We start from the raw sequence: 27,861 nt of genomic DNA, 5'->3' as shown, positions 1-27,861 counted from the left end.
CTGACCTTGAAGCATCATCATCACATCATTTGGCCATAACACTATGTATAATTTCCATTATTTATGAAACGTTTTCCTTTAAATCAGTTCATTTGTATTTGAATGCAAGAGCTTTTATTAAAGAATATTTATGAAGCCATAGATTTGATGTGCTAATTTTATTTCTTTTTAATACATATGAGATTATGTAACTATTACATTTGATAAAAAGTTAACCTGTGTGTCACCTACAATCACCTGGGTACCCGCATTGGTTCTCGGTCTGCATTTTGGGAGACATTCATTTCCTGGGCTCTGATCCCCACCCAGTAAGGGTACGGACAAACTTCATATACTTCCCTGTGATGTTTGATTTAACTTAAGGGAAAAGCTTAACTTCCCTTGTCTTATGAAGACGTGTCTGTTGAATTTGCTGCCCCTAAAACTCCCAGGATGAATGGGGTGGGTACCCAGTAGGGTCCTGGTGGGACATTAGGTGCAAGGTGTCGGGGGTGGGGGGCAGACAGGAATGAGCATAGAGAAGAGAAGAATTTGAGTCAAAAAACATTTTATTGAACATATACAAGGCATATCCAGGCACAGAGGCCTAAGATGTAGATGACAATGAGCTCTAGTCATGGTGCTAAGTGTGATTAGATAGATAACATCTAATGGTGCAAATGAGGCAAGAGTCACTATTTTAGATGAGAGGAGATGGCATTTGAGCAAGGAAGCAAGTCAACAGACAGTGATGGGAAGAGAGTACTTCAGGCAGTAGAAAGAGTGTAAGCAAAGGCAAGAAGGCAGATGGTTGAGGGCACTTCCAGGCAGAATTATATGGTTATGGTTGGAACACAGGGACCATGTATGTGGGCACCTATGGAGGTAGAGATGGGGAGATGACATCGCTCAGCTTTAAATTTCACATTAAACATATACAAAAATCCTCACATTTACATAACATTTTGTCCCCTTTATGCCTGCATTCTAACTTCATTTCATCCTGTAACATTTCTGCCAGGTAAACAGGGCAGGTATTTTCATCCTTCCTTTTCTTTCTTTTTTCTTTTATAAAACAAAGAAATGAAGAGAGAAATTAAGATCATAGAGCTATTGAGTTCAAAAATGTAGATTTGTTTCTTCCTTCAAAAAGTTATTTTGTTGGGAGGAAAACAGGGAAAACAAGAAGCCAGATCAGGAGAGTTGAGTAAGTGCTGCACTGATTGTAAACGCAGTAGAAGTTCAGGTACCAGAACCTTTAATTTCATCCCTGGACGGAACACAGGCAGCACCCTCCCTTGTGCAAAGATAGAGCAGATTGCACTGTATGGGGTGAGATCATCCTCTCCCCCATCTCACTAGATGACCAGACTCGGGGCTTCTCAGGGGAATCTGCTTTCAGGTCTGGCTCTCAGACTTAAGCTTTGCTGGGCCTGGCCTGTGTCTTTTTCCTCTTTGCATGTCCAGGACACACATTGGTGCCTGGCACATGGCAGGCCAAAAAGGATAATGGAATAAAGGCAGGATAACTGGAAAGTAGAAAGGAAAGAAAGAAGAAATGCAGGAAAGAAGGAGGTTTGCAGATCCTAGTCTTGAAACGAATCATCATATACAAGATTTTCTTTAGTAAGCAATGACTTTATATATTTATATTGTGTATTTATATATATAAATATATATTTATATTATATTTATAAGGTTCATCAGCTTAAACTGAAGGTGACACTTGAGATTCTTTAACTTGAGCTTAGTTAAGTGGCACCCCTACTGGATGTTCTGTAGGCAAAGCCCTCTGGCTTTTGATGAGGAGTGAGGTAAAGAAAGCAGGTAAAGAGGTCAGGGAGGTCGCATCTTTCCTGACTGCTAGGATTTAGGAAGCTATTCCTCTGGGCTCTAAATCCTGGTGAAGGAGGAATCTCCTTGGGCTCTGGTTTTCAGTTGCAACACTAAGCCTCTGGATTGTAGGGCAGCATCTGCAGAGGGTGCTTTCTGGAAACAAACAGGGGTTTGGGTAGTATATGCAGAGTTTGCCAACTTCAACCCAAGAAAGGAAGAAATAGCATTTTCCAGCAGTTGCAGACCTTTGGACTTGAAAAGAAAACATATCCTCCCTTGCACTGAGGGAGATGCTTGGACCATTTGTGGATGCAAACATGGGAAGGGAGAGAGGAGGAGAAGAGGAATTAGAGTTTCTGCTAACCTGTGTGGTGCTTGTTCTTTGGGACACTACTCATAGAGGTACTGTTTATAACACAAGCTGGTAAAGATGGATCTACAATCCCTATATTTCTGGAAAGAATATTTGAGTTAGATAAAACCAATATCCTTGAAAATGATATGAGCAGAAATACATAGCGGTGTTTAAATATTCATCTCATAAATTGGAAATAAGTCCAGGTTATTGATTCATTCTATTCAGGAATAGATTATTCAGCAAAAATGAGTTTGATGATAGTATATTGTATCCGTTCTCAGAAATAAATGTGTGCAGCATCTTTTATTCACAATTTTTGAAATGGATGAAATATCCTCAATTCCTTTGATGAAAGCAACATGAATCAGGATTGTGTTGCTCACTGTATCATTTAAGATTCATAGACAGGATCGCAACTCCAGTTTCTCAATAACCAATTTTTTTCATCTTTATGATGTTCCTTCAGGGAACTTACCTAGCATCTCAGATAGTATTAAGAGCATATAATCTGAATCTGGGATCTGGGTTCAAATTTCAATTCTGCTACTTACTGCCTGTGTGACCTCGAGCAAGTTTACTTAAATTATATGCAACTTGGTTTCCTATAAAATGAGGATGATAACAGTAGTAACTATCACAGAAGCTGCTACAAGAATTCAATGAATTAATGTTTATAAAACACTTGAAGTGGCACCTGTAACATAGTAGGAATTAGACAAGCATTTCTTAAGTAAATCATCCTTCTTCAAATAACCCATTCCTCCTCCTGCTCTTCCTCCTTCCTTTCTCTTTTTCTCTCTTTTGAACTGAGAGTTTGGTTTATTTCTAAAACAAGCATCTCAAACTAGATGATGTCCAATCAGCACCTCAACTGAAACAGAATTGAGGTGTCATTACCTGTCTCTCTTATACCCTGACTGGACTGGTCTGGTCTAGGATTGCTGAGTGTCAGGGACCATTTGATCTTACAAATTGTCGTTTTGTTTTGTTTTGTTTTGTTTTGTGGAATGGTGTATGATGCCTATGCTCAATAAATGCTAGTGATGAAGAAGAAGAAGAAGAGGAAGAAGAAGAAGAAGAAGATGAAGAAGAAGAAGAAGATGAAGAAGAAGAAGAAGAGGAAAAAAGAAAGAAATAAGAAAAAGAGGAAGAAAAGAAGAAGGTAATGCAATTATGCTGGAAATGAAAATGATAAAATGCAGGTTAAGTGTTCTATAAATGGTACCACCATCACTGCCACCAATGCCATCTCCTCCATGACTCATGACTCTGGCTTTCTTCCCATTCTGGGTCCTACCAAGTCTTCTCTCTCCTGGTTCTTACAATCTTTATGAAGGTCATTCGATTTCTAACACCATCCACTTTGTTATTTTTCACTGCTACTGCTAAAATATTTTGCCTCATACTTATTCACTTAAATTACTCAACAACAGCCAGCTTTGGGCAGCTGTTCTTTCATTATGACGCTGTCCTCTGATTGGTCCTCTCAGCTCCCACAGTCTCTCCATCCCGGGTGCCTGACTGGGACAACCTGCTTCTCCTAGTCCCTAGTCTAGTCTCAATTCTTTTGTGAGCATGAAATCAATGTCCCTCTAAAACTTTCAAAAGGAAAGTATTAAGCAAACACATTGTAATCATTTCAGATGATTTATTAATGTAATCATTAAAGAAAAAAATAAGAAAATGACTACTATAGCCAAAGATGTACAAAAGGACCTACTATTTTCTTTGCCAAATCCTTAATCCCTAACAAAAAAAATTCTAACTGCTGGCACCAGTTTATTAAAGAATTCCTGATTAGTTGGGATTATATATAAAGTGGTTTATTTCATTTTTTTCCAATTACTGCTTCCAGCTGTACTATGTCGAATCCTTCTTTATGGGGGTATGTAGTTCCACTAATGATGTCTTAGCCAAATTCCATTATTCAATTCCTTTCGGTTGTTAAGACTTGGTAGAGTCTAGCTTAAAACCTAAATCTTCAAAGCAGGATTGATTCTTCTTCTCCCTACAGAATATTATAGAGCATCAGGCAGGATGACTTGGAAGGGAGGAGAGGCAGGAGCGGTGTTCCTCCAAGTCTCTTCTGAGCACCTATGTCCCCTGTCATAGGAGACACGGGGCGGAGGGGGGGGGGTGTCCAGCTGGTTCCTGCTCAGTCCCTCTCTTAGAGGCCTCTGCTGACACAGTAGCACCTCCATTTTGCTGAGAACTGCCTCACAGGGACCACTCAATCTTCCATCTGCCCTGCCAGCTATGTGTATTCCCAGTCCTTTCCTATGGCTTATAGATCAGGGGCCGTCTGGGCAGCATGGTGGCTCTCACCCTTCTTTTGAATTCCAGCCCTTTTATTGGGCCATGGACCACTGTGCCAGTTCACTTTGACCACTCCCTAAACACACAGAGCCTTCATGTCCTGCTGACACAGACTGCTCCAACTGATTCCTTTTAGAAATCTCTAGGCCAGTCCCCATGTTCTTGTGTACTCCCACTCCAAGAAACCACATCTAAGAATTCCCTTCCTTTACTTTCTTTTGAGAGGGCTTTAGCCTCTTTTCTCCACTGGGGAATGAACTGGCAAGGCCTCTTTTGCAGGCAGCCTCAGCCTACTGGGTGGTTCCTTCCAGTACAGTCCCTTCCACTTGACTTAGGATAGAAGAAGCACCCCCTTGGATAAAGGGAACAGCTTGACACCTCAAACACTGTAGTCTTTCCAAGGATGACCCCACTCCTCCCCATCCCTTTCATATACCAATTTGAGTCAAGAGAGATGGTGGGGAGGTTGAGGGAAATGAGGCTGATTCTGTTGCCAATTAAGCTAGTTGGGAGGTGAGGCGTTAACTGCTAGAGAAAGCTGCTGCTCTTTTTAGTATGGAGTCATTTATCAGCTTTTGTTTTCAGCTTTGCTCCCCAAACCCAACTTGGCAAACAGGAAAAGGCCCACAGGATGACACAGCTTATGACCTTTATGTCAGGTTGCTTCTAGTTTTCTTCTCCCTATCTAGAGTTGTTTCCTCATTTTTAAGAAGAAATACAACATAGAGGGGAAATGAAAATTGGTAAAAGCTCCTCTGTTTAGTTGGCCCTGAGTGTCATAGGTAAGAAACAAAGTAGAAGAAAACTAATTACAGTGCTATTTTGTGTTTAAAAAATGTTTTGTCCTGAAAAAAAAAAAAAAAAAAAACAGAAACAAGTGGATCCTTATCTATTATTTATCTTTTAATAACTATACCAACCTGCCCTTTCTCAAGAAGTTGCTTAATTATGAATAAGGAATTGATTTTTATGGGGCCAAGAATTGTGTGTACACATTGGAATTCATTCTGGCATCTGCCTGCCCATTATTCTGGCTTATGTTCTGCCAAAAGCCAATGAAGCTCTGTTAAGAGAACCTGCTGTAAAACATAATGACTTCAGGAATTGGGGGCATTCCAGGCACCCTGGGAGGTTAGAAGAGCTGCCTCTTAATAATAAGAGGTTCTGGCCAGAAGTTCCTCTGAGCTTCAGTTAGAACTGTTGGGCTTCACCTTCCCAAGGGCCAACAACCCTGCAGGGTGGAGAGCCATGTTTGCAGAGGGCACATTAATAACTCTTTCAGCTTCTGGAGGACCATTTAGTTAATGACTTTGCTCCCTGAGATTCCAAATTCATACCAAGGTGTGATTTTCCAAATCCTTGACAAATTTCATTTTGCCATTTTGACATCTGACACAAGAGAAAAAGACAAGGGGAATTCTGTGGCAAGTATGAATTGGTGTGTCATAGCTGCCCCCAGAATAACATAGCCTCATGCTACATGTACTGATTCACACCATCAACAAATACTTACTACTCATCTACTATGTTCAGATATTTTTCTAAGCACTAAAGATCAAGTAGCAACACAACAAAGCTTCTAATTTCACGTTTCTTACATTCCAGTAGAGAAAATAACATAAAAAATAGCTAAGCAGATAAATATATGATTTAATGAGAGAGATTGAAAAGAAACAAAGCAGTATGAGGGGATGGGATACAAAGTGATAGGGGAACTGCTTTAGTTAGTGTGGTCAAGAAAGTCTTCTCTGAGAAAGATTATTAAGTGGAGTCCTGAATCAAAAGAACTAGAGTGAGCTTTCTAGACCCTCTGCTTTCTAGCTAGCACTTGCTCGGTGGGTCTGAGTTGCTGCAAGGCGGCAATGTGGCTGGAGCGAAATGAATGGGGGAAGAGTGATGGGAGATAGGGCTGGAGATAGGGCTTGGGCCAGGTCTTATGGAAGCTTTCAGGCTATTTTTAGGTCTTAAGATATTCTTCTAGGGATAAACAGGCAGCCACTGGAGGGCTTGCAATTGGGGAGAGCTGTAGTATGAAATATTTTAGATGAAGTCTGTGTCAATAAAGTAGAAGAAATTGAACAGGAGACAGCGTGGTCCCATTGTATGTATTCCCCAATGGCTGAGGCAGACCAGATCTCTCTTCATCAGTCTAGATGCCATCATCTAAATGAGACCTGACAAACCACAGCAAACCACAGGAGAAGGAGTAGGGTGGTGAGAGGAAGATGGAAGGAAGGAGGAGAGTTTAAAGGGCAGATGAATTTAGTAGAAATAGTTTCAGTAAGCATTTGTAATGTAGTCGAGGACTGGCCTTGTTTTTTGGGTTCCAGAGGCAAGCTATGGCCCAAAACTAAAAACACCATAGGGAGAAAGATTTCAACTTCATATATTATTTCAAAATTTACTAATTTTTAGATCCGATGCAAAAGGAAATGGGTACTAGGAAAAGGTAGTGAGTTCTCTGTCCTTGGAGATACTTAAGCATAGATGAAAGAATTACTTTCCAGGGTGCTATGGAGAAATTCCATGCACTATATGTTGGATAATGTGGCCTCTAGGAAATTCTCACCCCAAGAGTTACTGATTCACTACGTATTTTTCCAACTTCCTTCAGGAATATCAGAAGAGGGATGTAGGGTGCTTTGCTTTCTGTGCTAACCCAAATCCTGCCATTAGAAATGGCTGAACACTCAGTGAGTAAGGAGCAGTACTTTACTGCAATGGGGACACAATGAAGGCACAAATGATTTAGGCTGGAGCTGGGTTGATAATGACATCAAGAACAGTTACAAATTTCAGCATGGAATAAAGCCTTTGACAGATTCCTAAGTGGCTCTGCTCCATTAAGTTCCAACTTTAAGGTGACAAAGAGATCCCTGAGTTTAAAATTGGTTAAAAGGGAAGAAGAGTTAAAGGAGGTTTGTTATGAATTATGTGTGCATTTTCTTTGAAAGGACATCTTAAATTACTTTGCAATTTAGTCTGAAAAGTCTTGTCAGAATTGAATTAGTCTGTGGGCTTTGAGAAAATTTTCTCTAACACCTCATATTGAGAGGGAAGTGAATTTGAGATAGTCTTAAAGATAAAAGTAACTTGCAAATACTCTTCTTTTATTTTGTTTTCTTTCTTTCTTTCCTGAGACAGAAACAGAAATTTGAATCCCACTACTATGAGACTTTTTAAAAGAGAGAGAGAGAGACTAATTCTTATGACCTAATGGGAATTTCAACCCTTTCTCTTACTTTTCAGTTCCTTTAATCATCACTAATGAAATCTTAGCTCCAAAGAGTACTGTGATCTGTGAAACTTTTAGTCATAATAGATATTAAAAACAGATATAGAAAAGTAGGTTAATAGCCACTAAAGATGGAAATCTAGTTAAAATTAAAATATAATCATTAACAGGTGCAAGCAGGATCAAATATTAATCCCCCATGTTGAAATGAAGAAGGGGGTCAGGTGCTCCAACATTTATTCAGCCCTCAAAATACTTACTATTTCCTGTATTTTTACTATGGAGCATTCACTATGTGTCAAGAACTATGGTAAGCAGTTTTACAAACTCATCTGATTTATCATCACAGGATCCCCTAAAGTAGGTGGTATTGTGATTTCCATTTTATAGATGAGGGAACTATGGCTTAGATTGAGTAACTTCATATGTATCATCTCATTCAATCTTTCTAACAATCTAATGAAGAAAGTATTTGCATTTGATATACACAAACTCATAGAAGGTAAATCATTTGTCCAAGGTAACTCACTAGTCAATGGAGCAGCAGATATTCAACTCAGATCTCATCAATTGCAAGTCTATGTACAGTGCAGGCTAGAAAGTGGGAACATCAGGATCTATCACCAAGTGTGCCCACAGCTAAATAACCCAGCAAACATTTCATCTTTATAGGAACAAAGAAAAGATCACTCTTCAGAGTTTAAGATTTTGGGAACTTTAGGTATAATTTGTCAGAAAAAAAAATTGTATTTGTTCGTATATCCATTTCAATATGAAGAGTTTTACTGACAACCTGGTACTACTTCTGGGCCAAGATTTTTTCATGGAGGCCACTCTTCCATATTAAATGGCTTTAATATCTTGGCATTCACATTAACACCAGTTCAGCTCCATCATCCTATGTGGTTGATCACTCTGTGCTCCCACATGCTAAGTTCTGTCTCTATAGTAATTACTTATCTGTATCTCAGGGTCTTCACCTGAAAAATGGTGATGACAATTATGTCTCCTTCACAGAGTGGGGATTAACTGTATCAATATGTGTACAATGCTTCTACCTGGAACATAGAAAGCACTCCATAAATGCTAGCTGCTATTATTGTTGTTACTGTTATATGTATTAGTATTATTATTGGAATGATTGCTTTATCTTTCACCATTTGCTCAAAAAAAATCGATAAAAACTAAGCTCTATTTCTTGGAAGATGGGAGTCATTTAGGAATTCCAATTAGTGTGTCAGAACATTATAAGAATCTTTTGGGGGTGAAATGAGCAATACATTTAGAGTTAGATCAAATACTGAATTCATCTTTTTCTTAATGAGGCCTGTAGAGCAGAAGGCTACTAGCATAGTATCAAACAAGGAGATGCATGTAAATTGTTAACAATAGCTAAGCACAAAAGATCCATGGTTGTCTTGCAAATCCAATGAAGCTGAACTTCTAGCAGCCTAGCCAGAGAAGGGGACAGAAAGGTAGACATACCACAGAAATCCTGTTGCTATACCTAAGGCAAAAAATGTTCGTGAACAGAGGGTGTCTAATGAAGTTGTGTCGGATTGAGGATTAGCAACAATCAAGGAAAAATCATGAAACCAATGGAGTTTGCTTTTATGGCGATCACCAGTACACAGCTCACCGCATGCTACATAGAGATAAAGAAGAATCTGAAAACAGGCACTTGTTTGCCTTGGGGCCTGCAGTGTTTCAGGCATGCTGCATGCGGAGGACAGAGACGTGGCTGAATGAAATGCTAGTTTCCTCTGGCTGGGTCAAAGGACTTTTCATAGACAATGGGCTGCCTTCCTAATCTGAGTGTCTTTTATTCCCACATTACACAGATCCCACTCCCATTATAAACCATTTCCTGAGACAGACTGAGTTTTACCTAACGACAGGCAACTCCTGGAAATTACTTGCACAGGTTGGCTCACTCCCCCAGACCCTTCCCTGTTCTTCCATTTATTAATAATTAAGTGAGTCTCTGGGCCCCAAATCACAAATCAATTTAATTAAGAATCTGCACCCATCTCTCTAGAGCTAAATACAATTTTGCTTGAGTTTTAGGGTATCTCTGGGGGCAAAGCCCATAGTTACCTTCTTAAACTAATGTATTTTACCAAGTTAGTTGCCTCACTGCCACAGATTTTAGTTTTGTGTTTGAAGCATGAAACCTACAGACCAACAAGTTCTACCAAATAGAGTTTTGCTTCTACATAATGTTTTTATATTACATTACACGCATCTAGCAGTTGTTATCAAGTGGATATTACAGAATGCTTAAGTTTCACAGAAGAGTCATTTCTGAGAGTAGATCTTCAGGACACGACTTTATCTGGGATAAGAATGTGGACTTTGAGGTATATTTGAATTTCAAATTAATGCAACTTGTAAGAATTAAGAGATTCCTAACTCAAGCAATTAATAGGCTTCTCCTACCCCATGCAGTAAAGATAGTTACAAGATATGGAGTCAGAAGCCAAACATAGGATGAACACTTCATTTACCAAGGCCTTTGCTGAGCTGGGGAGGAGTATAAGCTACTGTGCCAGTAGCTAGAGCCCTGGGTCCTGAAGTAGTCTTGAAGTATCAGGAGAATGGTTTTTGCACATCTAGGCAGAGAATAGCTCAGAGGCTTGGGAAACATGCAAGCCAGATGATACCCTCAGAGATTGGGGCAAAGGGAGGTCAGGGGAAGGCTTCACACTAGAACCAGGTAAGCAAGCCATAGTAAGTAAGTAAACAACCAGCAAGGTGGCCGGGAAATCAATGATTCATGAGTCCAGAGATGAATGTGAACCCAACATAAATCCACACATGCACTTTTCTGGAAAGGAATTCCTTAACTTTCGTCAAGTTCTCCATTTAGTTCATGACCTCAAAAAGGTTAAAAAACCACTGAAGCTTGGGTACACATATTCTGATGGCAGAAAAAGGAGGGGTAGTTAAAATCTGAGTCAAATAGTGATCTCCAGAAGGTAAGACAAGAGGGAGAATCAGATAACCATCTCAAGGCACAGGAGTACCTTGGTAATGGAGGAAACCTTATATCTAAGTCATGACCTTTTTGAACACACATCCTGCTGGGGCAGGGGCTGTATATGGCTGCTCTGGACTAGCAGGTAATGTACAGAAGAACACAAGTGAGTAATGACAGGTCAGAAAGAGTGACAATTCTTGACATCTCAGTATATGTGGATGGAAAGTTGAGGTTTTGAGAGTTATATTTGCACAGTAGTGAATAACAGAGTTAGGAACCATAGCAGGTAACACCATGAAGCGTAAGTTACATGTGGCCTGGATCAATCCTTCTTTCTATTCATGAGTGAGCTTATGTCAACTTTATGTATTCAATGCATCTAAAGTCACATGCCAGTATTCACTGTCACCACTACTACCAGCACTTGGCTTTCTGTAGGTCAACCAGAACATGTGGGGCAAGTAGGCTTGGTTCAATGTGCCCATGACAAGATCTTCAATGGTTGTCTTTGTTTATGTGTTACCAGAACAAATGGGAGAAACAAGCTGTTGCTCCCTCAGAAATTTGGAGGAAGAATGTCCCTTGAGGGCTAAATTATGAAATAACTAGTAACACCATGGTAATAAAAAGCATTAGGGATACAGATGACTGTTCAGAAATGGGTTAAAACTAGTCAATTTTTCCTATATATATATTTTTTAAGATTTTATTTATTCATGAGAGACAGAGAGAGGGAGACAGAAACACAGGCAGAAGGAGAAGCAGGCTCCATGCAGAGAGCCTGATGTGAGACTTGATCCCAGGACTACAGGAGCACGTCCTGAGCTGAAGGCAGATGCTCAACCGCTGAGCCATCCAGGCGTCCCTTTCCTATAGTTTTTAAGAGAAGAAGCATGTAGCCAAGGTGGGTCAGAAGGAGAAGAGAATTCCCCTTCTATCCACTTAATGGGTATGCTACCAGCTGGTGTTGAACTGCACTTCTTGGGACTAAGGTTACATAGAAATTACAAAGTCTTTGAGAAAAAGGAGAGAATTCAATAATTATACCTCACTGTCTCCTCTGGATTAAGTATATTCATTAGATTCTTATTCAAACATATTACCACCTTCTTGGTAAATTCCAGTTTTTAAAAATGCCTCAGGGCCATTGTTAGAAAGCAGCCAAATGGAACAGAGGTGAGCCAGTGATAGGAGAGGAGAATGCCATTTAAATAAAAGTAATAGAGGACTGTAGCTGCTTTCATATTCATTAACCGTGTGTGTGTTTGTGTGTATGTGTGTGTGTGTGTGTGTGAGAGAGAGAGAGAGAGAGAGAGAGAAAGAGAAAAGCTCCAAAAAAATCACGCTGAGGAATAGTGAAATCCCTGTTTTTGTGTGTGAAAAGCCTGCTGTAGCACTTAATGCTAATGAAACTTCATCAGGAGGATGTCGGTGCATAATTGGAGATTATGATACCATAAATGCTTATGAAATGTGCTGGTAAAGGTCTAGATAACATAGTAACATCATCATAGGAAAAGTATGATAATCCCCGCAAACCTGATGTCAGAATTTGGGGACTATGATGAAACGGAAGGTCTAGGGAAACCAGACAATTGTCTCTGCCATTTATTGCCTTGGAATTTCCTGACAAACCTTGGCTCTGAGACCAAACAGTCTGTGTAGGTGGCAGTGAGAGGAAGGAGGGCATTGGTTCTGCTCAATTATTTACATTGAAAATGTTCAGCCTTTAAAATTCTGGATTTTTAAAAAAGAACTTAAGCAGTAAGTTACCAAAATGATGAGAAAGAGAAAAAATAATTTTCGGTTTTCGAATCATAATAGAATAAACTAGTAAGAATATAAAAAGACAGTTTGTTGGTAAATTGAGCGATCAGTCTGTGCAATGCCAGCTTAATTTTAGAGTCTTAAATAGTGAATTTGGAAGGCCTGTATGGTCTGTTTCTGCAATATGTTCAGTGTTAAAATTCTCTTGGGCTTTGTACTTTCTATATTGCAATGTTAATAGCTGCTGTTTATCGAAGGTCTCTTGCAAGACAGAACTGTGATAGGCATTTTGTATACCTTAGTTGTAATCTTCACAATAATCCCAAAGGAGAGATAATATTATCTATGAATTTCAAAGAGAAATTGAGGAAATTGAGGAAGGAAATCTACGTGGCCAAAGTCATGCGGTGAGTAGGTGGTAGGACTGGCATTACCATCCAGTTCCAAACCTCCTTATGTTGCCCTCACTCTTGCTGCCACCCAGTAAACTGTATGTTGGCAAGTTTGTACATCAGCAAAAGGTTAGTTATATGTGGTGGTCCCAATGGGTAAGTGCTTCCCTTCGGTAGTCTCTACTGGTGAGTTCTTTAAACTGTCTGGTTTAACTCGCATCTACATATTTCATTAGTTCTTTCTTTGTGTATTTATTTAATAGTAAACCAGCAAAAGATAAAAATAAAAATAAAAAGTGGCCCCAAGAGCAACTGAAACTGAAGTGGAACAGGGTTGCTTTCCTCCAGACTTTCCTCTAGGCTTAACAAAATGTTTATGTTTGAAGGGTAGAGTGTTTTGCTTGCTATCTGGCAGGAAGTTGCATATCTGTTCTTGGCTGCTACCAAATTTTACAAATAATTAAAACATTATTTTTCTACCAGAGTGGAATGTATTGCCAAAAGGTGACTCCTCTGGGAGCAAAATGATGGGAATCTATACCACCAAAGTGAACTTGGGGACATCTAGACTGGCTGTCACCAGAAATGGGAGTCTTGGTAAGTTCTCTTTGAGCTGATTTGTGCTTCGAAAAATGCAAGAGTTTGGGGCAGTGGTTCCTCCTGACCTAAGCACACTAACAAAGGCCTTAAGTACAGCTGGTGGACCTGATGCTTCCCTCCTCCCCCAGCAGAACCATATTCCCTTGGCTTCAGAGGTGGTTCAGCAAAATTGGAAATATTTATTAAATGAGAAATTAATTATATTAAGATACATGTTATGCCAGATGGTGATCTCTTCTCTACCAACAACTCTTACCAAACATCTGCCTAAGGCTACTATATCCAGGCAGATATACTGACTTCTTATGAAGAGACTGATTATCTCCCTTCATTGCTGCATTCCTTTCAATGTTTCCCCTCCTGCATCGGAATTTAAATCAGCACATCCCTCATTCTTGCCTAGTTTAGGGAAAATAAAGTCATTTAGAATTGCATTTCTCTTAGCTCTCTCAACTAAGATGTGATGCAATACCATGAATAAATTGATTAGGGCAGTGTGGGTAGTGTAGAAATGAGACAGAGAGAGAGAAAGAGAGAGAGAGAGAAAGAGAGAAGGTCAGGTCTTATGAAACTCGTATTTATTGACTGAAAAACTAACACTGATTGCCAGGGCAAGTGACAATGTGGAATAAATGTGGGCAATCAAAGAGCAATGAAGACTTCTCTGGAAAGATTCCATCAAGTGGTATTCTAATCTGAAATTCTGGCTTATTTGTGTGTAACAATTTATTGGTTGGCTTAAATGGGAGACAAACTTGGCAGCAGCAAAGAGGGAGATGGGATATACTGCTTACTGTACAATATATTCTAATATGCTACCTTGTCCTTTAGTAAGATAAAACAATCCCTGCGGCTGAACTTAAAGAGGGAAGGTTTTTTGGTTCTTAGTCATTTTCTGGAATAGGATGAGAAGGAGCCTTTTGCAATATGTTTACTATAGCCCAGGGCAAAAACTTTCTCCATGGGCTTCTTTGCTTCTTCTGAGTGATGGGAGGAAAATAATCCAGGACACAACATAGTTCAGTGAAGTTTGGATGAAATATCATTTTGGTGGAAAAATATACACTCTAAAGTTTTAGGGCGCACAACCAAAAATATATGGGATAAGTTTTACTTAAGGGATTTGAACCTTGTGAGAGAGAATTATCCAATATTGACATCACTTTTTTGTTCCCTCATTATTAGATACTTCCTGTCGAATTACCTGGCTGCTTCCATCAAGGATATGATCTATGAGATTGTTAAAATGATATGACATCATGCTTAGGGAATATGGAAGACTCATTCAAAACTCCGTGTACAGAACTCTCCCAACAATGTATAAAGTCTTGAATACATGTCATGGCAAAACCTTTCTTCAATAGCCTTCCTCACCACTCTCCTTCTTAAAGCTCAGCAAAAAGAAAGTGCCAGAAGCCTATTTAGCATGAGCCCATGAAAGATGTTACTTATCTCAGAACTGAGTTAAAGGTAAACTGCAGCTTATTCTTAAACTATTACACACTTACTGACTGAGATGGGAGCAAATTGGTTTCTATAGTCTCAAATTTAGAGGTTCCTCAGAGCTCAAAGAAAGGTGTGGTGCTGAAAGAAGCAGAAAAACTGGCTTCAATTAATTCTAATCATAACTGTTATTGCTGAGAAGCGATTCCGTTCAGAGTGGTCTATGGAGGGGGAGGTTGAAAGCAACGAGCACTGCCCTCCCTAGAATCCCAGTATTGAGAGCCAGTAATGAACAGTTGGATTTTAACTCAGGGCCCACAGATCAAAGGCTCCATTTCTGCCTACCAATTCCCTGAGCTCTCCAGTTCCCTAGTAAATTTCTTTTGAACATATTCTCATACCTTATTATATTTTAAAAATGGAAATGTTAGTGGGAAAAATCCACTTCATTGTGAGGGACACATTACTCTGAGAGCATAGCTTTCCCCACAAATATCAGCGTCACTTCCACTGCTCTGTAATAAGTGGCTGCAGCTGTTGCCATGGCAATTTTCATTTTTTAAAAACTGTATCCACACAAAGACAGGCAACGCAGCTGTTTCCATGAGGCATCATAAAACAAGCCCAGATGTAATGATGCTCCTGCCTTTTGCCAGAGTGAAGAGGACATGGCTGTAAATCCAAGCAGAACCAAAAGTGGGGCTGTGACTATGCTCTGATAGGGCCTTCTGGGAGGGTCACTGAGAGCTGACGAGAGTTCAACTTCCATCCATTTTTCTCAGGCAGGTACTTAGCACCAGGTCATCACTGGCTATGCTGTTTACATAACTTACTCCGATAGCTACCTTTGAAAAAAGACACCTTCATCCCCTGAATCTCCACATGCTACCCCCAGAACATTCCAGAAGCAAGCTCTGTTGACAGCACTAGCCCAGTACTGGTTTATCTGAAGTTCCATGCCCTCCTACCCCTACCAATGTGTTATTAAAATGCTGCCAGAAAGTCAACACGGCATTTTAAAAAATCATTCTCTACTTTTCAGTTAGGAAGAGTGTGCTACCTGCTGTTGTCCTTGTCCTTCAGCAGGGAAGGAGTTTGGTTTTCTTTGTGTGGGGTCCAGGAGGCACTGACAATAAAAAGACAAAGGGATACCTGTGGAGCGGCCATTTCTTGCTCTCTTTGGGAGCAGAAATCTTTGGTTTGTTGTTTTGTTTTGTTTTTTTTTTTTTGTTTTCAGGGTCTTGATTTGCTTGGCAAACGGGATGCTGAAAATTATGTGAGGAGAAGTCACAGCTTCAGTGTGGTGATGGCCTCCATCCCTCACTCTGAACAGGATTCAAACTCGCTGCCCCCTCATTGACCTGGAGCGATAGTTCTTGCTGTCACACAGGTGCAGTGGGATGGTGGCAACAGATTAAGTAGGAAAAGAAAGCCTGGCATGTGCCTCATGGGGAAAGGGTTTGAAAAGAAATTACATCCCCCGTCGTTTCTCCTCCCCCAGTTCATATGACTATTTAACTCTTAAAAAAACATAATTATGTTTCTGGGTTTCTCTATAGTTTATCAAACAGTCAGTTACAGCTATTTTGTTGTTACCAAGAGCACTGAAATATGAACAGTATAAATCGCCAAATGCCCAGGAATCTAATAATAAAAAGACTTTACTTGGAAAGCATAAGTGGTTCTTTTATTCTGGGAGGAGGGCCTTTGTTTGCAAAGAAATAACGGCTGTTCTTAACATCTGAGTAATCAGCAATCTTTGTGGTGGTTGTTGTTATTAAACCTAAGATTGAGATGCGACCTACAAATAATCCTCAGGAAGCTGTGGGGCTTTATGAGCTAAACAATTGCCTGGGCTTGATCTTAACTTGCCACTGACACTCTCTGTGACCCAGCAAAATATCACTTCTGTCCTTTGTGCAGTTGCAACACAAACAGGCACTTCAGGAGAAACAAAGAACCCAAATTCCTCCACGGTGGGTTCTGCGTTAAAAGGTCATACAGAATAAAATATATAATGACACGGAAATACGTAAAAGAAACAAACACTTTAAGGATCCTTTGAAACCCCTAAGAAATCAAAGTGCACCAAAATATTTCATCTGCCTTCTCATCATCTCTCAAAGTAAGAAACCAATCAACGGCTCTTTCCATTTCTTTTTTTTCAATTCAGAAATCAAAGGAAATATGGAGAATGAAGTCACTGGTCTGAGGTCATGCAGCTGATCAATAACTGTTGCAACTATTCCAACTATTATTTTCTGGCCTCTTACCTACCAGCCCAATGCTGCCTCCAGATATGCTGTTGCCCCGACAGGAAGCAAAAACTGAGAGGAGCTCCCCCCTGGGTGGACTATAAGCGTGTGAGAAATAAACAATAGAATTCAGCAATTTATCAGATTTAAATATTAACACTGCTAGGTCAACCCTTAAAGCTAATAACTCTATTTTTAAATATTAATGACGTACAGAGATTGGTGACATTTTCGTTCCTCTAATGGATTTGAAATCACCGTCCTAAAATTCAATGTGCAGTAAATCAGAAAAACACATCAGTATGAAAACACCCCTGTTGGTCAGCAACCAGGTTAAGGCTCGGACTGGGAAATTGTTTCATGGTCATAGAGAGGAGCTAGGATAATGAAATATAGGAGATAAAGACAGTTAAGGAGACCATAAGGCTGAAATATTTTCTCCACCAATACTTTCTACTATTTCAAATCCTCTTTTCTCACCGTGCCGGAGGCTGAGAGAAGGGACCCACTGGGTTGCCTCCCTCCTTCTTGGCAGGGCTTGCTACAGATCAGAAAACAATGCAGAGAGGAAGCTCTGTGTGATTTATTTTAACTGATCATAAGAAAGTGGTGAATGGGAATGTAAGCGGAAACGCTGCTAGTGTGTTTGAGCACACATTTCATTTCCCTTAGACGCAGGAAGCTGAAGGGGAAACAGTCTCCATTATGACAGGAGGGGAGCTATTTTTCAAAAATATCTTTTCTTTGATGAAATTCCAATATGATGATTTCTATTGGGATTCATGTTTGTTCATTCGATGAATATTTCCCGGGTACCTACTAAGTACCCAGCACTGCTGTGGATGCTGGGGATACACAGGTGACTATGGGAGGCAGGGAGGCAAAGAGACGGACAAAAATATGTAAACCAATGATCCGTCTTTTGAGATGGGGAATGAGCTGCGATCTTCCCCACATAAAGATTCAAAATAATTTAGATTTGGGAAGCCTCGGTGGCTCAGCGGTTGAGCGTCTGTCTTTGGCTCAGGGCGTGATCCTGGAGACCTAGGATTGAGTCCCACATCGGGCTCCCTGCATGGAGCCTGCTTCTCCCTCTGCCTGTGTCTCTGCCTCTCTTTGTCTCTCATGAATAAACAAATAAAATCTTTAAAAAAATAATTTAGATTTAAAAATTAAAAAGTGACTTCATAGGCAACATCTGAATTTCATCACATTCCAATGAAATGAATTTTGTGGTGAGTTCCATTCTGTAGATTTGGCCAAATCCATTTCAACAGCAAATGGGGGAGCCAGGATTTAAATTGAGGACATCTTTCTTCAAAATCCCTGTTCTTTACTGTACCATATCACCTTCGTGGATTGTTTTTAAAAGTGTGTATCTATGTAGGGTTTCCAAATCCAGTATCAAACAGTTCTCCAAATTTGTGTATTTAACCTTCCCACCCCTATTGTTAATTTAGTACCGCAGAGTTCAGATTTAACCACCATGTTTGAATTTCACAGTGGAGAGAAAGGAGGGCTGGTATTAGGCCCTCTGGGTTTGAGGGTGAGCTCTGCTACCTTGGAGGCTGCAGTCTACTGGACAAGTCACTCAACCCCTCTAAGTGTGGTAACTTCCAAGGTCACTGTAAGGATTCAGTGCAATGTGCAGCATACACAGTAGGACGGCTGCGAAGGCAACCTCGAGGAGTTACTACCCTGCCTCTGTTGCCTCATCTGTAAAGAAGGAACAAAAATGTTAGTTTACTCTTTTTTGCCTCTGATGGCTGTCATAAGAACACACATGGGAAGACTTCGTAAATGGTGAAAGCAAAATGATCGCCATAGGAATCCTCTAAAACAGATGCTTGATGGAAGACGCAGAGGGGGACTAAGATTCTCATTATTTCATTCACAAAGAGAACCCAAGTGTTCTACTGAAATTTTGGATCAATGTCATGGTGTCAGCAGACCTCTAGCTAACAGATCAGGTGGTCTCTTTCCTAGGTCCTCATGACCAGGGGTCTATGGAGCACACCGTTAAGGGATTATTTATTGAACCCATTATCTAGCTATTATGTAGAACCACCTGGAAGGAAGACCCAGTTCTATGTGTTTTGGTAAGTGCCTATATCAGATGGAAGGTGTCCATGTGTTTGCACAAGAATACTGAAAGGCTCCCTTTCAGACTCTTCTGGAGGAAACACCTTTGTGGGGCCCAAGACAGTCTCACTCTTCCCTCCTCTGCTTCCATGTTTTCCCCCGTCCCTGTGCCTGCCTCTCTACCCCAAGTCCATCCCTCCTCCAGTGCCCCATGCCTGCAGAACCCCCACCACCCCTCCCTGCCCTTGCTCCACCCTGCCCAAGACTGGAGGCTCTGCTATTTAGCATTTTCAGTCTGTGTGCCACCATCTTCTGTCATCCTCTTCCCTACTTGTTTTAAATTCTTAGGCAATGCCTTTCTTCAATTTTTAAAAACTTCTTACTCCTACAGGTTTTATTTATCATTAACACTATCATATAAAAAATTCACTTGGCTGTTGTATTACTCAATGTTTCAAAATAATGTTTCAGAGCAGCCAAGAGTCAGGAGAGAATGGACCTCTGCTGAACTGTTTTGCTTTCACAAATCTCTGGCTTGCTCACTATGGGACCAGCGGCACGTAGCCGGCCCCACAGCCACCGGCCTCCTTCCTGTCCATGCTTCTGACCCATGCTGGATGCTCTGGCTCAGATCCAGGGACTCTAGGTCAACACCTCTCAAGATCTCAACATTGACATCTTAGCTAAAGTCTGCTCTCTCAGAAGTTCCGCTCAAGTAAGGAAAGGCAGTTGTATCGGGTCAGTTGCTTCAAACATTTACTTACTGCCTTTAAAGGGACTCAGTTAAATTGTAGCAATTCCTTTACCCTCTAGAAATTCTTATACTTAAATACATTACTTAATAGTAGTTCTGTGTTCTTTTAATTAATATTTCATTCATTTTTAATGTTTTAATATTTCCTTTTTAAAAACTACAGGAAATACAGGCACAAGTAGGATAATTCTGCATGTAGTCTAAAATGAGAGAACCTGGTTGAATAAGATATCTGATACTTAGCTCTATAATACGGGATAAATTACTTAACCCAACTGTATAATACAGACAATAATAGTACCTGACTTTCTCCAAAGGAATCCCTCTAACATTATAAGACCATTTCTTTATTTCAGTTTCAGCTCTGTCCCTGAGGACCATTTAAGATGCAGCCCTACCAAAAGCCAGGCAGTGGAAATGGCATTTCCCAGACTTGTGACTGAGAATGCCTATGACCGCATGTGAGCTTAAAGGTTTTAAAGGCAGGAGTTTCTCTTTCAGATTCTATGTGTAGAAATCTACGTGCAGCTCTTCTAAGCCCCTTGAGCATATCCAAATTTCTTTGAGGAAGCTGTTGACCTTATCACTGCAGAGATGGGAAAGAAACACACACATCAGGCTTGCACATTTTCACACTACACCAAGTACATTTGTCTTCTGGGATATACACATCTCTTATGAATCAACAGCATAAATATTGACTTCTAGCCATAGACATCAACTCTGAATGGTCTTCATGAGGTATGTAAAAGTGCTCATGTCCGAAGTTTAAGAAAGACCGCCAAAAGTATATGAGTACCAAGCATTTACTCTGGTCACCATCCTGTGAAATGGCCCCCAGCAATCCCTGACACTTGGTGTCTTTACGCATGTGTAGTCCCTCTCACACTGTACCAGGGTTGGTCTATGTGACCAACAGAATAGAGACGAAGTGATATAGTATGTCACTTCTAGGAGTAGATTTTAAAAGTTACTGTAGCTTCCATTTTGGTTGCTCTCTCATTTTCTCACATGTGCTATATCACGATTTTTCTCTTGGATTCCTCTTTCTGGGGAATGCCAACTTATGCCGAGGCCTATAGCGTAGTCTGTGTGGCTAGGAAGTAAAGCATTCTGCCAACAGCCCTGTGAATCAACTTGGAAGTATATCCTTCATTCCAGTTGAGTCTTCATAGACTACAGTGCTGCTGTTACATTGACTACAACTCCATGAAAGACCCTACAAGACAACCCAGCCTAACAGCCCTTCAGAAACTGTGAGATAAATGTTTTCCACATTAAGCAGCAGAGTTTTGAGGTAATTTGTTACACAGCAATATATAACTAAGAGTTACTTAGAATTTAGTTTTATTTTATATCACAGCATCAGTAAATAACTTTAAGGAACTATTACAGTATTGACTTTATTCAGTTAGGGATTGTTGCTTTGTTTTTAGCTTTTATGGAGGGTGGATTTTAGAAGGTCAATTTGAAAAACACTTCTGGTCTTTCCTAAGGCTAATCAAGGACATTGCCTACTATGCCATTCTATGCCCTATTTTTCATAGAGTTTAGTAACAAAACAACACTGTCAAATGATTTGTGTGCTTTATTTAACTGACTTAGAGAACTATATAAAACTTACGTACTTCCCTTTTCACCTCGTTGCCAGGAGGCTCTGAACAAAATTTAATGTTAACTAAGAACCTGATTTGTGCCAGATATCCACATTCTTCTTTCTTTTAAGTGATGTGTTATCATCTTTTACATTTACTTATTCTTTTCGAAAATAAATATTCCTTAGCCCTATAAACCAACTCATATCCTTTGTTGAAGTAATTAAGTTGAATTCAAAGCATTCTGAGTTTGTTGAGTTTGTGTTAGGTGCTGAGCAGACTGCTAGGCTCTAGCAATGCAAAGATGAATAACACAAGAAGTGGGACTTCCTCTTAAGAAGGTCAAAACCAAAACAAAAATAAAGTTGAAGAAGAAGTTCAAAACCTAGTGGTGAACAGAAATATGGAAAGTCAACCATAAAACTAGGTGACAGCCATCATGCTCTTCACAGAGTCAATAAAGCAAAATGAGAGTGTCAGTGAGAGAAAATGACTTCTGTCTTAACACAGCAACCAGAACTGGTCTTGATGAAAAAGAGGCTGGCACCAGGTCTCAGGGAGAATAGGAGTCATCTAGGACATGGTGAAAGGTTTAGTGCAGCTAAAGCAAGGGTGGGGGGCAGGGCATGGAGGTAGAAGTATATGGGGCACGAGTCAAAAACACATGCTTCTGAGTATCTGGGAACACAGTTTATATGGAAGAGATTGTGAGACAATAAAGGCTATTTTTTTTCCTATTAAGACTGACCAAATTAATAACTAACCTACCAAAGAATAATAAAGCTATTTAATAACAGTTTACAGTACTGCTGAATTCTTGCAAAACTAGAAAGAAGAAATAATTTGGAGTTGGAAGCATGTCCAATTCTTATTAATTACCCACAGATTCTGTCAAGTTTCCATCAAGGGGCCCAGCAGTTGAAACAAGAATTAGAGGGAGTTCTGGAGCTTCTGCTTCCAAAGGAACCACCAGACCTCACAAAGATACAGATGGACCAATACAAAGCAGAAATGAAAGCCTCTTTTCTGCTTGCCTAAACCACATCAGAACCCATATGTTCTATTACTACAGTTAAGGTAGTAATACAGGACCTTAGATCACTTAGATCACTCACTTAGATCATAAATACACTTCCAGTGGAGCATACCAAAAAGCAGGATCCTCGTTCTGACCTTAATGAGTTACGAAGTGTCTACATGTTAAAACATTCAACAGCTAACCAGATTAATTAGCCCTTACACATAATTAGGATCTGAATGCTGGTTTATTTGCTGATAATCCACAAACATTTTTCATTCTTAAGACCAGAAATTGCAAACACAGGTGCTTACGAGGCCACACCTACAATGTAAAGGAACAAGCTATGTGTAGAAACAAAGGAGGGTAGTGAGAACTGTAATACTGGAGCCAGCAGCTCTTAATACTGGCACAAGGATGCAAGAGGAACTGTGTTTTTCTGGTTATTTTTGTTCGCTTGTTTGTTTTTAAGAGACACTAAAACTCTTAACCATTATGTGAAATTAGCCAATTTTTAATTGGAAACTAACATAAAATACTTAAACAATGGATGGACAAAACAAAATATGTCTACAGATGGAATCTGGCTGATGGCCTACATGTTTACTTCCGCTTTAGACAATCATATTAGCAGATATTATCTTTGGCACATATTAAAGGAATTTTTACAGAAACCACTTTTAAGACCACTATTTGTTTTCAATGACCTCATGACATCATTAGGTGCTGACAGGAGTACAGAGCAGTGTTAAGCAAATTAAGTGTCTTCAGAAAGTCATTAATAGATTGTTCTAGAAACCAATAGAACTAAACTAATGCAGAATTCCCTCCTGTATTAGTGTATATAAATCTATATGTAAATTATAACAACTTTTAAACACATAGCTGAACTCAAAATAAAGGAATAGGAATCCCTAGGAGTAAGAAACAAAGTGAAAACTCAAAGCAAGAATGACAAGCTCCAGCTGACGCTATTAAAGAAAAGAAAAAGCCTCACAAAAAGATGTGTTTGTATGTTTTCTTTAACTGAACTGAAGTACAATATAAACCAATATCCCTCTCTTTTCATTATAACTTTGTTTCACAAAACATAAAAAATATATGCGATAATATAAAAATAGTAACCACAATGAAGGGAAGGCATAAAATTAAAAACAAATTTAAAAGAAAGAACTAGTACGATAAGAAATAAAAACAACTGCACAATCTAAAAGACATAAAAAAAACAGCTACTTTTAAAATGATTACTAATATCTTAAAAGTAAATATAAAACATAATGAAAGAACATAGCCAATATGAAAAAGAACCAGACCAAAATTTAGAAAGTAAACCACAGACAATAAAATAAAAAAATCAGCACAGCTCAAAAGAAGATCAGAGAACAGGATCGGAAGAAATGATCCAGAACACAGGCAAATAAAGAGAAGAAAAATATAAAAGAATGCTAAGAGTCATGCACAATAAACTGAAAAGATGCAACACAGTAATTTACTACTAAATTACTACTATTGAGATAATTTACTAATCACATATCTTTAGTAAAAGAATCATTAAAGAAAAGCTTCAGAAAGAAGAAAACTGGACACAGAGGGAAGAGTAGGTACATGCAATGCTAAGCAAAGAAAATATTAAACATAAGATAAACCAAAATAAGCACTGATTGTAAAAATAATTGTGATCATTGAATGGTTAAAATGAGGTGGAACTAAAATACTAGATGATTAATGACATGAATGATGGAAGGAATGATGGAAGAGTTAAAGCATTTTAATTTCTCAGAATTAGGAAGGATGATGCCAGAGACATTGATTTATTTTGGACTTTGTTGATTATGTATGTTATGTGAATTATGCATTTAGAATTTAAGGATATTGACTAAAACAATAAAAGGAACTAAAATGAATCACTTCATGGTGGTAGAATAACATCAACAAAGGGATAGCAAGAACTCCATAGTCTAAATGAAAGCAGAAAAGGCAAAAACAAAATGCATTGAAAAAGTATTTACACTGAAAGCACAAAATAAGATACGTGTGTATGTTTGTGTGTGAGATCAGAGATGAAAATAATGTTACCTATCATTCTATTCTACTATATATATAAATGATTTATACTATTTATTTATTTATCTATTTATTTATTTATTTGAGACAGAGAGAGAGAAAGAGAGAGAAGAGAACTTGCAGGGGGAGGGGAAGAAATAATCTCAAGCAGACTTTCCACTGAGCACAAAGCTGGACATGGGGCTTGATTTCATGACCCTGAGATCATGACCTGAGCCTAAACTGAGAGTCAGATGCTCATCCAAATGAGCCACCCAGGCACCCCTTAATATATATGTAATATACAATATACTAAATATAAAATAAATATAAATATACTAAACATAAAGATATGTTGTATAATGCATTTATTGTATAGTATACTATTATGTAATATGTATTACACATAAAATTCTCACACGAGCACAAAGAGATATATACAAGGATACTCACATGGCATTTTTGTAACAGTGAATATGTGGCAACAAGTTAAAGATCCATCAACAGGAAGATGCATGTGCGACCCAGGAAATTTAACAAAAATCCCCTACCCCTGGACAAGCAGAGCAGGACTAACTCCATTTTGTGCTGCACCTGCCACCTCCTGTATCATCCCCACATGACCTGCTTATTGCTTAAGGCGCTGCCCCACCCTAGGCAAGCCGCTGGGCACACCCTTACTGGAAATCGGCTCATAACAAAGTAACCCCGCCTTGTGCCCGCCAAAACTGGGTGCCAATTCTGACCAAAGTAATAGGCCAGTTCAAATGGATACTATAGGGTAAAATGTAATTCAACTGGCCACCTGCGTGTGGACCGACATGACTGTGCAACTTTCTGTGTGTGTTACAATCTCATTGGCCACGGCCCCCTATAAAAAACTTCTACGCCTCTTAGCCTCAGGGTCCAAGTCCCTGCTCCGCTGTGTAGGGTATACTTGAACCCAAGCTCGAGCTTGTAAATAAACCCTCCTGTGTTTGCATCGGTGTCAGCTCCTTGCTCTAGGATTTGCAATCTTGGGCACAACAATGCACAAATAAATGGATATATTTATATAATAAAATATTACAGAGCAATTAACATGAATGGATTATATCTAGAATTACCAATATGGCTGAGTTGTAAAAAAAATAATGGCAAATGGAAAAAGGAAGTTGTAAAAGAATAAAATAGAAGACATCATGACTAATAACCTAAAAGTCACTAATAACCCCCTTTTCACAGTGATTTTCTGTACTAAGGAAGCAGAAAAGCTAAAATACTCAGTATCTTGTCCTCTCTTACAGCAAATGGTGCATCAGTTCTAGCAAATGAGATGTACTAAAATCTTTGCGTGATTTCCCTTCTCAAAGAAAAAAAACAAAATAAGGAGAAGACTTTCTGCCATTGACTCCCCTCTTTTTCTTTTCTGGAATGTGAGCTCCTAAGGTTTGGTAGCCAACTTGTAGCCAGTAGATAGAAAGCCACACACTAGGATAGTGCAACAGAATTATAGATAATGTCACTACCATTTCTGATGACATGACTATGCCACTCAATCACCACTGAGCCACCTTTCCCTAGATTTCTCTTATGTGAGACAAATAACAATTGTTTAATGCTTGGTAGAGGGTTTTTTGTTGTTTTTGTTGTTGTTGTTGTTGTTACTTATAGCTGAATGCAATCTAATTGAAACAAGAAGGTACAACATAGTACCATTTATGTAAATTGTTTAAAACACAGAAATGTGTTGTATATTGTTTATAGGTACATACAGATGTAGGGCATATAAAAAGGGTCAGGAAAAACACATACTGACTTTAGGGTTGTGGTTACCCTCAGGGAGAAGAGAGTTAGAGAAAGAAGTAAATAAGAAGACCACAATAGCAGCTGTATTTTTATTCCTATAAAACGGTTCTGAAATAATATCAATCTTTTAAAATGATCTGGGTAATGAATATGTTTTATTTGCCATCTATTTGTATGTAGTTGAATCATTTAAAAAGTTTTCTCTAGAAGAAAAGAAATGTGAAATTATGTAAATTCTCTAGTTTCCTAGATGGATCCTAGTTTGTTGTGTAGTTTGTGGGTACTGTGATCTATTTCCCCACTCCAGTGAGTTAAAGCAGGGAGGGGTGAAGATCAGTCTATTCTTTGTAAGACTGTTTTGTATACAGATCTGTTGCAACTGTAGCAAATGATTGAGGAGAACAGATATCTGGGTAACTCTTATGTTGCAGCAAGGTAAGTAAATAAAAATTCTGGAGAGAGTGATCTAAGAACTTTAGATGTCTGGCTCTAAAGAAAGCAAGCAAGGAAACATGATGATTGGCAGCTGGAGTTGTTGAGGGCAAAGATATAGTATGATAACAAGCCTGAAGAAATAAATCCCAGCTCATGGGCCAATTTGCTATAGGGTAGGCCAGCCTAGGATCAATATTTTTTCAATTACATTTAAAAACTATTTCACAATCTAGTATTTGGATGGCAAGCTAGCAATGTTGTAGTTATTAATGTTTAACAAAAGTTTAGCTATACAGATATATATTCTCCTGGGAAAAAAAGTGAAGAAAAAATCTAAGAGTTCAGAGGGTATAAAGTGAAAAGTGAAAGACTCTTCCCCTCCATTCCCAATCCCGGATTCCCATTCCCTGGGGTACTATTAGTATTTCTTATGCTTCTAGATCTTTCATGCTTAGATCAGCAAATAGATACGCTCTCTTTCAGAACAAATGTGAGATAATACCATACATATTGTTGTTGGTTTTTTTTTGCAACATACAAAAAAAAATATGGAACACTTCACGAATTTGCGTGTCATCCATGCGCAGGGGCCATTCTAATCTTCTCTGTATCGTTCCAATTTTAGTATATGCGCTGCCGAAGCGAGCACAATACCATACATATTAGTCAGCAAATTGCTTCTTAAGTCATGTATTGGATCTCTTCCTAATCAGCTCACACAGAATTATTTCATTCTTTTGAACAGCTGCAAGTGTTGTATGAAGTTATCATGTGTATTAAACAAGTTTCATATTGGTGAACACTTAGATTGTTTTTAATTTTTTGCTTTCATAAATAACATTGCAATGAATATCCTGTTATAATTCATCTTTTCTCTACAAGATAAAAAAAAAAAAACACTTTTAGGATATTCAAAATACCCACATGTGTCATTTGGAGTTTTTTGTGACTCAATCTTCCATGAAGCTGTCAGCCTTTTCCTTCA

The 27,861-nt window shown here is 39.0% G+C and overlaps 1 protein-coding gene, 1 long non-coding RNA gene and 1 other non-coding gene across 30 annotated transcripts in view; 1 reads left to right on the top strand and 2 right to left on the bottom strand.

Moving 5' to 3' along the window:
- Positions 1-27,861, bottom strand: part of SLC9A9 (solute carrier family 9 member A9) — a 655,912-nt gene that overhangs the window by 301,590 nt on the left and 326,461 nt on the right. The gene's annotated exons all lie outside the window — the stretch shown is intronic.
- LOC140613899 (uncharacterized) overlaps positions 12,214-27,861 on the top strand; it is a 70,485-nt gene continuing 54,837 nt past the window's right edge. For 4 of the 18 annotated variants that reach the window (XR_012014811.1, XR_012014812.1, XR_012014807.1 and 1 more), the window contains exons 1-3: positions 12,216-12,468; positions 13,347-13,460; positions 14,649-14,933. This is a non-coding gene — a long non-coding RNA (uncharacterized lncRNA). Of the gene's footprint in view, positions 12,469-12,548; positions 12,879-13,346; positions 13,461-14,648; positions 14,934-27,861 lie in introns of those variants that run through there. The other 14 variants (XR_012014817.1, XR_012014805.1, XR_012014814.1 and 11 more) reach the window with 8 other exon arrangements.
- LOC140614545 (U6 spliceosomal RNA) lies at positions 27,419-27,525 on the bottom strand. Its single transcript, XR_012015383.1, has one exon. It is a non-coding gene; the product is annotated as a U6 spliceosomal RNA (small nuclear RNA).

The sequence above is a fragment of the Canis lupus genome, chromosome 22 (genome assembly GCF_048164855.1).
Source record: "Canis lupus baileyi chromosome 22, mCanLup2.hap1, whole genome shotgun sequence".
Lineage (NCBI taxonomy): Eukaryota > Metazoa > Chordata > Mammalia > Carnivora > Canidae > Canis > Canis lupus.
The sequence above is the reverse complement of the archived record's forward strand: the minus strand, read 5'-3'. Positions and strand labels throughout refer to the sequence as shown.